At 46.5% G+C, this 15296-nt stretch overlaps 1 protein-coding gene across 1 annotated transcript in view; it reads left to right on the forward strand.

The window, feature by feature from the left end:
- Positions 1 to 501: 501 nt before the first annotated feature.
- The window catches only part of LOC141151177 (flavin reductase (NADPH)-like), a 56366-nt gene continuing 41571 nt past the window's right edge, over positions 502 to 15296 (forward strand). Inside the window, exon 1 of the mRNA XM_073637034.1 lies at positions 502 to 587. The gene's annotated coding sequence lies outside the window, so the exon portion shown is untranslated. The remainder of the gene's footprint in view (positions 588 to 15296) is intronic.

The following is a 15296-nucleotide window of genomic DNA, read 5'->3' on the forward strand; positions in this document are numbered from 1 at the left end:
TAACAAAAAAATTATGTTTCCAACATTGTGCTGATGTAAAGTAGACATGTGGGAAATGTTATTTATTAAGTATTTTGTGTGAAATATCTCTCTGATTTAAAGACATAAAAATTAAAAGTTTGAAAATTGCAAAATTTTCTCAATTTTCGCCAGATTTCAGTTTTTTCACAAATAAACATGTCATATCAAATAAATTTTACAACTATCGTGAAGTACAATATGTCACAAAAAATAATCTCAGAATCACCGGGATCCATTGAAGCGTTCCAGAGTTATTACCTCATAAAGTGACAGTGGTCAGAATTTTAAAAATTGGCAGGGTCAGTCAGGTGAAAACAGGCTACGGGGTGAAAGGGTTAAAGTGCAGATTCTCTCCACAATCTACTACTCCCAATTTATAGCTAAAGGCCAGGCTACAGGAATATGTCCTCTAACTGTGCGCAAACCCTGGAGACATAGAATGTAACATGACACTCTAAACATGGTTGTGTAATAAGACCTCCCCTTTAAGGATTGCATAACCAAGACTATGTACAAACACACTAAATACCACGGTCCATACAGAAGGTGTGGACGAGCCTGCTCTGGTAAGTATTTCTCATTTGTCCAGCTGTCTCTAGGAATAGTCTGTGGTAAATGGGACATTAAATGTATCAGGAAAGTTCACAAGATAAATGAAGAAGCCTCTGATGTCAAATCAATCATCTACAAACGTTAGAGTCAATGCTACTGTACACACACTGAATGGGGCTCTTTGTTTTATCTTATACTTGGTTAGTATACCATAGTGGGGTTTATACAGGATGAGAACATCAATGTCCTAAGGTCACGGCTGAAAAGCAAAACAAGTATATAGGATATACAGGAACCAGCATAATACTGAGACACGCCTAACCCGCACCATGTTTTATGGTTTACAGCACCATCTAGTGGGCACATTCTAAATCTGTATCAATGTGCACCACATAATATACAGTATATATACAGTTAGGTCCATATATATTTGGACAGAGACAACATTTTTCTCATTTTGGTTCTAGACATTACCACAATGAATTTTAAACAAAACAATTCAGATGCAGTTGAAGTTCAGACTTTCAGCTTTCATTTGAGGGTATCCACATTAAGATTGGATGAAGGGTTTAGGAGTTTCAGTTCCTTAACATGTGCCACCCTGTTTTTAAAGGGACCAAAAGTAATTGGACAGATTAAATAATTGTAAATAAAATGTTCATTTCTAGTACTTGGTTGAAAACCCTTTGTTGGCAATGACTGCCTGAAGTCTTGAACTCATGGACATCACCAGACGCTGTGTTTCCTCCTTTTTGATGCTCTGCCAGGCCTTCACTGCGGTGGTTTTCAGTTGCTGTTGTTTGTGGGCCTTTCTGTATGAAGTTTAGTCTTTAACAAGTGAAATGCATGCTCAATTGGGTTGAGATCAGGTGACTGATTTGGCCATTCAAGAATCTTCCACTTCTTTGCTTTAATAAATTCCTGGGTTGCTTTGGCTTTATGTTTTGGGTCATTGTGATGCGCCCCCTGGGCCGTGGGGTACCCGGTGCTGGGCCGGTAGATGCTGGGGGAATGTCACAGTGGCGGTGACCCGGTCCGTGACTCAGGGCGGTCAATAAAAGGGGTTATGTATAGGGGATTTATAGAGTTTATATTAAAGTTCGTGACGCCACCTGTGGAATGCGGCTAAAGGGAGCCGCCGCTGCGGAGCAGGTCCTTTGAAGCTGATGTTACTGCAGCAGGGATGGTGTGGCTCTCCACAGGAAGAGCTTAGCTCCAGGGCAGTGTAGATGTTGCAGGTTGTGCTAGGCGTTGTAGTGCAGGGAGTGATGTCGCAGCAAAAAACACAGAGACAAGGTGGTGCAGTTCCAGGGTCTTTACTCACGGTTCTTGCAGTCCAAGTTACAGACGTCAAAGTAACTTCCCGTGCCGTGCTGCATTTACTCAGTGAGGGGCTCAGTCCACCCCCAGGTAGCTCCGGAGTACATAGCAGGACCCCCTTCTGTGTCTTCTCTCTGACTGTCTCCCTGAACCTCATACCAAGTGTCCCTTTACGGGCGACGTCTGTTCCGTCCCCTGGGTCCTATATAGCTACCTTCCTGGTGAGACTGGTATGGAGTGTTGGCTACAGGACATGAAATACTGCAGCCTCCGGTTTCTAGTTAAGACGTGCAATCTTCTACTAGTTGAGGGACCGGTTCCCTGTATGCAGCCTGACCCCTCCACCTCCCGGCAGATTCGGGTGTACGTGTGGCCTCTCGCACTGCCCGTACCCCTGGGATCCTTTCTTCTGGTTCCTGGAGCCTTCCTGCTACCTCTCCTCTCCTTCTCTTCTTCCTCTCAGCCTTGGGCCTCACTGTCTAGGCCCGCCTCTGGAGCAGAGCTCCTGCAGAGCCTCTGCTCCTGTCACTTTCCTCCTCTGACTAATCTCTCTTTCTAAGATGGCTTCTCTATTTTATATCTTCCTTCTATGTGCTCCACTTAACTACTTCCTCCACCCACACCCACTATGTGGTTCCCCTTACTCCAGCCAGGAAAGGGGCTCAGCAAGTACGTGGGAGGCATCTTGCCCCTCCTGCTGGCCTGGAGTGGTGTGTTGGATGCAGGTGTTAGGGTCCTGAGCTGTACTCCTTCCTTACCTGAGAGTGAGATGCCACATCTCTGGCTGAGATGCAACACCTCTGTGGCGACCGAACCCTCAGGGGCGCCACAATTGTCCATCTTTAGTATGAAACGACGACCAGTTTGGCTGCATTTGGCTGGATCTGAGCACACAGTATGGCTCTGAATACATCAGAATTCATTCGACTGCTTCTGTCCTGTGGCACATCATCAATAAACACTAGTGACCCAGTGCCACTGGCAGCCATGCATGCCCAAGCCATCACACTGCCTCCACCGTGTTTTACAGATGATGTGGTATGCTTTGGATCATGAGCTGTACCACTGTCACGGGTGTGTCGCCACGAAGATCGTCACGAGTACACAGCCTGACTTCTCGCAGCTGACTTGTTGGTGCTTTGTGTTTTTCGGCAGTGAGGGAGTTAATTCTCTCTCTCTCTGTGCTAGACGAGGTCCAGCCTCGCCCAGCTGCAATCAATACTGCTGTAGTGAGACTCCTTCAAATGCCTGCTGGTCTGTTTGGGAAGTGTCGGTGAAAGCATTTCATTCAGACTAACAGAGCGGATCGTGGTGTTTGGAGTTTCTGAGATAAGTGTATTTGGAGTGTTTTTTCCCTTCCTCGCTTTATCATTTATCTCCTTTCCCGTTGGTGTTCCCTCTGTTGTAGTTGTGTAGTTGTTGTATGCAAGGTGGTTTTGGTTTTTCCCTTGTACGGTCTCGTTCGTTTAAGTACTGTGTGTGGGCATATTATTACTTGTCCCCTTTTGTTGTGATCGGGGTCCTTCTCAGGACTAGATTACTTAGGTGCAGGGATCCTCAGGAGGTAGGGGTTACGCTGGCGGCCTGGACCTCTGTACCTTTAACAGTACCTCCAGGTTGAGGGACTAGTCAGGGCCCCAGCTTAGGGTCAGCTTAGGCCCCCTACCTCCAGTATACAGAGACAGCGTGACATTTTCACCGACCCACTTAGTTTTTCTCCAGCTACCATGGATCCAGTAGCCGGTCTAGCTCGGCAGTTGCAGAGTTTGTCCATGGAGCTGGCGGACGTTAGGTCCAAGGTTTTGCATCCTCAGGAGCAAGCCAGACCAGAACCTAAAGTAGCTCTCCCTGACAGGTTCACTGGGGGGCGGGACAAGTTTTTTGTTTTCCGGGAGGCATGCAAGTTGTACTTTCGGCTGCGGCCTCGGTCATCGGGGAGTGAAGAACAAAGGGTGGGAATTGTCATCTCGCTCCTACAAGGGGACCCACAATCTTGGGCGTTCTCTCTTCCCCCGGGCTCCCCGGCTCTCCAGTCAGTGGATAGGTTTTTCGCTGCTCTGGGACTCGTATATGATGACCCAGATCGGATCTCCCTTGCTGAGTCTAAGTTACGTAGGATCCAGCAGGGAGATCGTCCGGCAGAGGAATTCTGTTCGGAGTTCCGTAGGTGGGCCACGGACACCCAGTGGAATGACCCGGCTCTTAGGAGCCAGTTTTGTCATGGTTTATCCGACAAATTACAGGATGTGTTGGCACAGTATGACTCTCCCGCGTCACTGGAAGCCGCTATGGCCCTTGCTATTCGCGTTGACAGACGGCTTCGGGAGAGGTGCGGGATAACTCTACCCCCTGTGATGACTCCACCTCCTACAAGGTCCCCTCATATGGTGGTTCCCCTGGTCAGTCCAGAGGAGCCTATGCAATTAGGAGGGACATCATTTCGGGGGAGGGGACCGGTGGTGCGCCATAAGACAGGAAGGTGTTTCTTCTGCGGGAGAAAGGGACATTTTATTGGGGGGTGTCCATCCCGTCCCTTGCAGAGTGAAGAGTCGTCGGAAAACTGTTGATCCCAGGTTGTGTGGTGGACGGCAATCTGGGAGTAGGTATTTCGTCCCTAGGTTCATCTCAGTTTCTCGTACCGGCGGAGGTGGTGGTGGGTACGAGAACTGAGAGGATATCTGTTCTTCTGGATAGTGGGGCCGGGGCTAATCTGGTTGATGCTCGGTTTGCCCGGGTTCAAGGTATGCGATTGAGTGAGTTGGCTAAACCCATCCCCATATTCTCGATCGATGCCAGGCCTCTCGGTCAGGGAAGTTTTTTGCAAGCTGTGCATGACGTAAAACTTCAAGTGGGGGCGATACATAAAGAACTGTTGTCTTGCTACGTGTTGGAGGGTCTTCCCACTCCTATAGTGTTGGGCCTTCCTTGGTTAGCTAAGCATAACCCGGTTATTAATTGGCAAACCAGAGAGATAAGCCAATGGAGTAAATTCTGTAATAAAAACACTCCAAATACACTTATCTCAGAAACTCCAAACACCACGATCCGCTCTGTTAGTCTGAATGAAATGCTTTCACCGACACTTCCCAAACAGACCAGCAGGCATTTGAAGGAGTCTCACTACAGCAGTATTGATTGCAGCTGGGCGAGGCTGGACCTCGTCTAGCACAGAGAGAGAGAGAATTAACTCCCTCACTGCCGAAAAACACAAAGCACCAACAAGTCAGCTGCGAGAAGTCAGGCTGTGTACTCGTGACGATCTTCGTGGCGACACACCCGTGACAACCACGCCTTCACCATACTTTTCTCTTTCCATCATTCTGGTAGAGGTTGATCTTGGTTTCATCTGTCCAAAGAATGTTCTTCCAGAACTGTGCTGGCTTTTTTAGATGTTTTTTTTAGCAAAGTCCAGTCTAGCCTTTTTATTCTTGATGTTTATGAGTGGCTTGCACCGTGCAGTGAACCCTCTGTATTTACTTTCATGCAGTCTTCTCTTTATGGTAGATTTGGATATTGATACTCCTACCTCCTGGAGAGTGTTGTTCATTTGGTTGGCTGTTGTGAAGGGGTTTCTCTTCACCATGGAGATTATTCTGCGATTATCCACCACTGTTGTCTTCCGTGGGCGCCCAGGTCTTTTTGCATTGATGAGTTCACCAGTGCTTTCTTTCTTTCTCAGGATGTACCAAACTGTAGATTTTGCCACTCCTAATATTGTAGCAATTTCTTGGATGGGTTTTTTCTGTTTTTGCAGCTTAAGGATGGCTTGTTTCACCTGCATGGAGAGCTCCTTTGACCGCATGTTTACTTCACACCAAAACCTTCCAAATGCAAGCACCACACCTCAAATCAACTCCAGGCCTTTTATCTGCTTAATTGAGAATGACATAACGAAGGGATTGCCCACACCTGTCCATGAAATAGCCTTGGAGTCAATTGTCCAATTACTTTTGGTCCCTTTAAAAACAGGGTGGCACATGTTAAGGAGCTGAAACTCCTAAACCCTTCATCCAATTTTAATGTGGATACCCACAAATGAAAGCTGAAAGTCTGAACTTCAACTGCATCTGAATAGTTTTGTTTAAAATTCATTGTGGTAATGTCTAGAACCAAAATGAGAAAAATGTTGTCTCTGTCCAAATATATATGGACCTAACTGTGTATTACCTAAAGCACCACTCCAGCGTATTTTTATTGCAAAGCTGGAGTGGTGCTACTACTAATGCAAGATCCCTGCACCTATTAATATACTTACTACCCGCTGTCTTCAGCTCTTTCCAGTGCCCACCGGTTCAATGGTGCCATCTTGCGACCACAACTTCTGATTGACCGTAAGTCAGAGGTAATAGTCACAAGCTCTCAATACAAGTCTGAGAGCCAGAACAAGGTCAGAACAAGGCTCTCATAGACTTCCAGCTCACTCCAGAAAACACTGGATTGTCCAGCAAGTCACAAACTGCTGGAGACCGAAGAGAGCTACGTGGAAAAATGATATACAGGTGCATCTCACTAAATTAGAATATCATCAAAAAGTTTATTTATTTCAGTTCTTCAATACAAAAAGTGAAACTCATATAGCGTCATTACAAACAGAGTGATCTATTTCAAGTGTTTATTTCTGTTAATGTTGATGATTATGGCTTACAGCCAATGAAAACACAAAAGTCATTATCTCAGTAAATTTGAATAATTAACAAAAACACCTGCAAAGGCTTCCTAGCCGTTTAACAAGATCCCTCAGTCTGTTTCAGTAAGCTCAATTATGGGGAAGACTGCTGACTTGACAGATGTCCAGAAGGCGGTCATCTGTCGAGATGTCCAGAAGGCAGTCATTGCATTTCCTTGGGAAATCAAGGTCTCAGCGTCTGTAAGGAAGAGTGGAGAGGCCCACAATCCAAGCTGCTTGAGGTCTAGTGTGAAGTTTCCACAATCAGTGATGGTTTGGGGAGCCATGTCATCTGCTGGTGTAGGTCCACTGTGTTTTATCAAGACCAAAGTCAGCTAAGCCGTCTACCAGGAAATTTTAGAGCACTTCATGTTTTCCTCTGCCGACAAGCTTTTTGGAGATGGAAATTTAATTCTCCAGCAGGACCTGGCACCTCTCCACACTGCCTAAAGTACCAATACCTGGTTTAAAAACAACAGTATCACTGCGCTTGATTGGCCAGCAAACTCACCTGACCTTTACCGCATAGAGAATATATGGGGTATTGTCAAGAGGAAGACGAGAGACACCAGTAATTGCAGTAATTGATGCAAATTGAGCCTGACCAAGAATTGAGTGCATTTACTGAACATACATTTCAGTAGGCCAACATTTCAGATTTTAAAAACATTTTTCAAGCTGTTGTTATAAAGTATTCTAATTTACATAGATAATGACTTTTGTGTTTTCATTGGCTGTAAACCATAATCAACAAGATTAACAGAAATAAACACGTGAAATAGATCACTCTGCTTGTAATGACTCTATATAATATATGAGTTTCACTTTTTGTATTGAAGAACTGAAATAAATTAACTTTTTGATAATATTCTAATTTAGTGAGATGCACCTGTAGATGGCGGCAGATAAATATAAGACTAAGCGTGGGAACCTTACATTAGTAGTACCACTCCAGCGAAGCAATAAAAAAAAATGTCGGTGGTGCTTTAATTAGTCTATATTGTTCCACTTTTTACATAAAACATTATTATAGAAAGCAAAATTACTTTTGTAGAGGAAAGTTAGAAAAGACCTACAGCAAAATAACCCCGATGAGACTGTGTTCAAACGCAGCATTTACAATCACTTAATCTTGCAGAGAAACAGCTGTTTCAACTGCAAGACCACAGTTGTGGCCACCCAGTTTTGCAGGTAAAAACAGCTGTTTCTCTGCAAGATTAAGTGATTGTGCAGGGAAACAGTGGAAAGACCAGTGTGGCACAGAGCTGCTGCGGGTTTTCAGTCACAGTGTGGATGCAGACTGAGGCTCCTTCCATGTGCTTTACCATATGTCATGAGTCCTCAATGCTTGTTCACACTCCTGACTTAAAGGGGTTGCCCACTACTCAGACAACCACTTCTCCATCACTATGCTTCCCCCAGGAAAATAATAACACTTATACCCACCTCTGATGCTGGCACCATTCCAGCAATAATGGCATTGTCTCTCCCGGGGCCCACGTGACATTATGTCACTTGAGCCCTGCGACCAATCAGCTGCCGCTTCACTGTCCCCTCCTTCAAACAAATCAGACATCTGGAGAAAGTGAGAGTTGTGGCTACTTTCCTATTATCTCTGAATATCAATTACATCCAAAGGAAGGGTCAGTGAAGTTGCTGCTGATTGGCTGCAGGGATCGTGTGACATAACAATGTCACACAATCCCTGGGGGAATCATTGCCGACAGGCTGGAATGACGCTGGCACTGAAGGTAAGTATTGGTATTATTATTTTACTGGTGGAAATATAGTAATTGACAACCACTTTTAAGGGGCATTTACACTGCAAGATAATCATGAACGAGCATTGTTAAAAGGACTAAATGACTGTTCAAACCATATACAATTGATTTATGCTTCATGGCGTGACCAATGATTTAAATACACCTTCTCATCTACTTGGTTTCCATCTTCACCCCTCTCTGGTTCTATAAAGCCAGTGCTGTCAATCAAAGAAGAGAATGGGTGGAGATACAGGGAAAACAAGCAGATGGGAAGGAGTATTTCAATGACTGGCCCCGCGAAGAAGCACCGAGCAGCAGGACTTAGTTTAAACTGTCATTCTGTGCTGACAGAGTCCCTTTAAAAACAGTTGGTAAACAGACTGTCAATCACCCGATGAACGAGCACGTTCATACCGTGAAATAATGTTTTACGCAGAGTAAAAGATCATCGTTCTCAACTGTGTATTTTCTTGTGTAAACAGGACTTGCACTGCCGAGAACTATAGGAGCCTATGCGCACTGAGCAATCTATTATAAATCTCTGTGCGAGTCATTTTCTTTAGTCTGCCTGTGTAAACTGTCAGTCAAATGACCGTCGATCATTAACAGTTTACCCATTGGTAGTTGTATCATGCCGCTGGTAAATCTATGTGGCAAAATTTTCGGGCCCCCTTGAGATGCGCACAGGCTCCGCCTCCACCCCAGCTGAGCCTCATCCCTCGAACCTTCCACAGTCCCACTGTCCACTCTTGGATAAACTCTACTTTCTGCACCACGTCTTCACTAATCACACGTTAACAGTTCCCATCAAACACCATATCACATACATAGCCAGCAGCTTTTGTTTTGGCCAAAAGATTTTTTAAGGCACCACCAGGACAAGGTAGACTCTTCTGGCCAGGCCCTACTCTACTCTAACCTCCAGCGGCACTAGGCTCTCCCATCACCCGAAGAACGGTTGGTGACTCATGACAGTGACGTCATATGCCAGCGACGTGTGTGCTGACGTCAGCTGCCAGCCTGCGAAGCTTCCCGCACGGCAATAGATTTAAAGTGAACATGCGTCCGAGGATGCATGTTCAGTAACCAAAACGGCATCCTGCTGCTGGGGCTCGGTGAGCAGAAGAACGGGGACCCGACTGGGCCCTCTCTGCTCACTGGGCCCCATACGCCAGTAAGGGCAGTAATGCCCTGAGGGCGGCCCTGTAAACGGACCTTAAATGTTTCCTGATTGAGGGTAATTGGAAGCTTTGCTGGTTTGTTTTTTCCCTCATTGTTTGAAAATGTGCAGAGTCTTTGTGTCATGCATCTGGATTCAAACCCTTGAGCCAATGCTTTCTGGTTGGCTTCTCTAGGGTGACAGGTGTTTTTACTTATTTATCCGCCCTATCACCTATAGGGTGCGGCTTTATATACTTCCCCCTTGCTGGTATTTCCTGCTGGTGGTAGTTTCATTTGGATGTCCAGCCATACTGCTGTAGTTTAAGCCAGTCAGTGAAAGACCAGCTAGGGTTAATCTCTTAGCTGTTATTGTTCTTTTCCCTGCACCTATCTTCTGTCTCTTTTTAGGAAATAGGCAGTAGGCATGAGCAAACATTTCAATGTTCAGTTAGGAAAAGTTCGCCGAATGTTCATCCAACATTTCCGAATTCCATAGGAGTCAATGGAGGGACCAAAAAACTGCATATACAAAACCTTGAAACGGGACCAAAAACACATCAAATTAGGTGTAGACACCAGGGAAGTGCCATCAATTGACCCAGAGTACAAGTACTATAATTATTATTACTGTGACAGCTACATTTTTTCAGTTGCGCTTTACATGTCAAAAGGGGTCACCGATTGGTACAACATGAGAGAGGACCCTGCCTGCGAGGGCGCACTGTCACGGACGTGGTTTGTGGTGCCACTGTGGCACGGACCCCGGAGAGCCTGGAGGGGCGTGACTAAGCGAGCACAGGACTGTCCACTACAGCTTCTGATGGTGAAGTTAAACTTGGCTCCCGATGAACGTCAGGTGCCACTCCAGGACAGACCAACGGATGCGCAGCAGCTGGACCCAGTAGGACAGACTAGATGGTGCAGCAGGCAGAGTCTGTATCAGAGTGCAGCTGGCAGAGTCTGTATCAGAGTGCAGCTGGCAGAGTCTGTATCAGAGTGCAGCGGCAGAGTCTGTATCAGAGTGCAGCCGGCAGAGTCTGTATCAGAGTGCAGCTGTCAGAGTCTGTATCAGAAGTGCAGCAGGCAGAGTCTGTATCAGAGTGCAGCGGCAGAGTCTGTATCAGAGTGCAGCAGGCAGAGTCTGTATCAGAGTGCAGCAGGCAGAGTCTGTATCAGAGTGCAGCAGTCAGAGTCTGTATCAGGAGTGCAGCAGGCAGAGTCTGTATCAGAGTGCAGCAGGAAGTGAAGATGGATCCTGCTCAACACACCAAGCAATTGATTAAAATTCAACAATCTTTATTGGCAAATCCTTTTAAAAATTGTAGAAAAAACAAAAAATGGACATCTCAGACGACAAAGCATATATTATGGGGTGGTGTGTATAAAAATGCCATACGCGTTTCGAGTAAAAAAAAACTCTTGAACACTGGCTAAGTTCAAGAGTTTTTTTTACTCGAAACGCGTATGGAATTTTTTATACACACCACCCCATGACATATGCTTTGTCGTCTGAGATGTCCATTTTTTGTTTTTTCTACAAATTTTTAAAAGGATTTGCCAATAAAGATTGTTGAATTTTAATCAATTGCCTGGTGTATTGAGCTGGATCCATCTTCACTTCCTCATTGACCCAGGCGCTGTGCAGCAGCAAGGACTCCGTGCTCCATGCCAGACTGGGATTACATCTCAGGGGTGAGCTGAAACTTTCTCTTTATTCATATCAGAGTGCAGCAGGCAGAGTCTGTATCAGGAGTGCAGCAGGCAGAGTCTGTATCAGGAGTGCAGCAGGCAGAGTCTGTATCAGGAGTGCAGCAAGGACTGGTACGCAACCTTACACAACTTAGACTGCAGAACAGGAAGGTTCCACTACAGCCAACCCAACAGATGGAGACCCAATCAGGATTCCCCACATTTAACAAAATTAGTGGCAGACGCCAGCAAAGTGGCATCAATTTCACTACTGTACAAATAGTGTAAATAAGACCCACACCTCTTCCAGTACAGCCAAACCAGGAGATGGAGACCTAACCAGTAGTGTTCACATTGCCCTAAATGAGGGCCTAACACCACCAAAGTGGCATCAATGTCATCAGACTACAAGTAGTTTAACGCAGACTCATACCTGTCCCACTACAGCCAACCCAGGAGATGCAGACTCAATCGGAAGTGTTTACATTTAAAAAAAATAGGGCCTAAGACCACCATTTCCATGGCCATTACATTGGAGATGGTGGAGTTCAACATCTTAGCTTTCTCATGTGTAGGATGAAACAATCTTTTACGTGACCACAACATTGGGATTGAGGGCTGGCTGCAATGCTGCAAGAGGGCAGAGTACGGTGAAACGGACAAATCGATAGACCGTGAGTGAGGTGCAGGCGGAGATATTACGGTGGATTGAGAAACGTGTGGTGTGCTCAGAGAAACAAACACAGCAGGCATGTCCGCTTCACTTACAGCTAAAGGGCTGTCACTCAGCCTGACTGCAGCGGGTATACAGCTGGTTCTGTCTGACACCTGCGTGACACAACTGGGCACAGTAACAGAGGAGGAGGAAAAAGCAGCAGAGGTGTTTGATGGGATGGCTGATGGTTGCTTATTGAAAATCAATTTAGAGTTTATCATGTTTGTGTACCCATTTGGGGAGAATAATATCTGCACCAAATGCTCAATTTCACTACAGTATAACTATAGAAATGCAAGGAGACAAAAACCTCTTCCACTAAAGTCAACCTAATGGATGGAGACCCATTCAGGATTCCCCACATTTCCAAAAATTATTGGCAGGCACCAGGAAAGTGTAATCAATTTTCACTACAGTAGAAATAGTGTAATGAACACCCACACCTGTTCCAGTACAGCCAACCCAGGAGATGGAGACCTAACCAGGAGTGTTCACATTGCCCTAAATGGGGGCCTAACACCACCAAAGTGGCATCAATTTCACTAGAGTATAAGTATTGCAAAGGAGGCCTAAACCAGTTCCACTACAGCCAAGCCAATAGATGGAGACCCAATCAGGATTCCCCACATTTAAAAAAATTAGTGGCAGATGCCAGCAAAGTGGCATCAATTTCACTACTGTACAAATAGTGTAAATAAGACCCACACCTCTTCCAGTACAGCCAACCCAGGAGATGGAGACCTAACCAGGAGTTTTCACATTGTCCTAAATGAGGGCCTAACACCACCGAAGTGGCATCAATGTCATCAGACTACAAGTAGTTGAACGCAGACCCAAACCTGTCCCACTACAGCCAACCCAACGGATGGAGACACAATCAGAATTATCCTCATTTCCCAAAATTAGGGTCTAAAACCTGCAGCAGCAGCAAGAGCAGGCACAGAAGCCATATCACAGACTGCAATTTCAAAAGATCAATGCAGCATGCTCAAAACAACAACATCGCCTACTCTGTACAGTCTGCAATTGGGGTGCAAAAGTCCTTGGAGATCCATGACTTGTTCATCCTGATGAAAGTTAGGTGGTCTACACTTTCAGGGGACAGCCGGGTGCGCTTATCCGTCAAGACGCTACCAGCAGCGCCGAAGACACGTTCAGAGAGAACGCTGGCTGCCGGGCATGATAAAACCTCCAAGCCATGAGAGGCGAGCTCAGGCCATTCATCCATTTTTGAAGGTCCAAACCCTCCCTGGTGGTATTGATATTGAACTCTAGATACTCCTGCACCATCCTCTCCAGTCGTTCACCACGTGTCAGACTTGTACTCTGTTGTGCTGGTGCATGAGCTGGTGCAAAAAATGTGTGAAAGGACTCCCAGAAATTGCTTCTGCCACTTACTCTGCTGCTAATGTTTTGGCGTTGACGAACTGACGTGCTGGAGGTTGAAAGACTACAGCTGCGATGCACACTGCGTGCCTCACTGTTATCTTGGGAAAAACCTCTATTAAAGTTGCTTAAAAGCTTGTTTCGATACTCCAATATAAGCGGGTCCCTTTCCAGGGCGGGAAGCATCTGGCAAAATTGACTCTTATAATGTGGATAAAGTGGCAACCCAGTAGTCAGCATTATTTCGAATCCTAACTATACGGGGATCATGTTGCAGATAGTGCATCAAGAAGGCACTCATATGTCGGGCTCTTCCAGGAGATCCAAAGCCAGGCTGTATTGTGGGCTGAGTAATACTGATGCTTGTTTCCTCTGTCCCCTCCTGCCAACCATGTTCACACGAGAGGAGATGATTATCCTCTTCATCCTCTGACAGCTGCTCGGCCATCACCTCTCCCTCCTCCATTAGTTCCTCGGCTCTTGCACCTTCACTAACAGTTTTCCTCTCGATCGCTGTAATCCACCGTCACTTGGCATCCACCTGTGTGACGACAGTCTGGAAATTTGAGACATTGGTACCCCTTCCGCATCCTCCTCTTCTTCTGGGGCCACCACCTCCTGCCCGCAGGTTATTCAAAGTTTGCTCCAGCATGTATATGACTGGAATAGTGATGCTGATGATGGCATCGTCAGCGCTATCCAGTTTAGTAGCCATTTCAAAACCATTTAGAAGGGTGCAGAGGTCCTTAATCTGTTCCCACTCCGCAAACGTGATATGCCCCAAGTCCGTACTGCGATTCCCCAAGCTATACGTCATGACATACTGCGTCAGAGCTCGTTGCTGCTTGGACAGTCGCTGCAACATGTGCAGAGTGGAATTCTACAGCGTCGGCACATCGCAGATCAACCTGTTAACTGGCACGGACAAAGACATCTGTATCGATGCAAGTCGATGACATGAGGGGTGCGAACGGCGGAAGCGAGCACACAGCTTCCGTACTTTGTGAAGCAGCTCATCCAGGCCCGGATAGTGGTGGAGGAATTGCTGTACCACCAGGTTGAGGATGTGAGCCATGCAAGGCACGTGTGCGAGCTTGCCTCGTCCTACGGCCGCTAACAGGTTCGCACCATTATCGCACACAGCCTTCCCTGGCTCTAGGTTCAGTGGAATCAGCCATTGCTCAAACTGAGCCTGGAGAGCTGTCCACAACTCTTCACCTGCATGACTGCGATCTCCAAGGCATATTAATTTGAAGACTGCCTGATTACGGTGAGCCCTGACTGCGCAGTACGGAGGTGGTGTGTACTCGCTCCGCACCCTTGGAACGCGTGTCTCGTTAAGGCAGAGGTTGAGTGCGCAGGTGGAGGCCGTAGAGGAGGTGGAGGACGCAGAAGCAGCAGAGGAAGTGGGAAATACAGAGGTTTCTTCTGCAAGCCTTGGAGATTCCAAGATTTGTGGAGCAGCCCTTTCCCCACCTGCCCCCACAGCCACTAGAGTCACCCAGTGCCCAGTCAGCGAGATGTAACGCCCTTGGCCATGCTTACTCGTCCAGGTGTCTGTGGTGAAATGCACCCAAGCACATGTGGATTTAGACAAGGAACGGGTGATGTTGTCTGCGAAATGCTGGTGTAGTGCAGGCACAGCTTTCTTAGGGAAGTAATGGCGACTGGACAACTGGTACTGGGGAACTGCGACGGCCATCAGTTTTCGGAAACCGTCTGTATCTACCAGTCAGAAAGGCAGAATTTCTGTGGCCAACAGATTGGAGATGGTGGAGTTCAACCTCTTAGCTTTGTCATGCGTAGGATGAAACAATCTTTTACGTGACCATAACTGCAGGACCGAGGGCTGGCTAAGGTGCTGAGAGAGGGCAGAGTATGGTGAACCGGAAAAACTGGTGGAAAAAGAGTGAGGTGCAGATGTTACGGTGGGTTGATAAACTTGCGGTGTGCTCGGTGAAACAAACACAGCAGGCGTGTCCGCTTACATTACAGCTGACGGGCTGTAACTCAGCCTGACTGG

Source organism: Phyllobates terribilis, unplaced genomic scaffold (genome assembly GCF_046119375.1).
Source record: "Phyllobates terribilis strain yellow unplaced genomic scaffold, ASM4611937v1 Scaffold_1__5_contigs__length_1240528914, whole genome shotgun sequence".
In the NCBI taxonomy this organism is placed as follows: Eukaryota; Metazoa; Chordata; class Amphibia; order Anura; family Dendrobatidae; genus Phyllobates; species Phyllobates terribilis.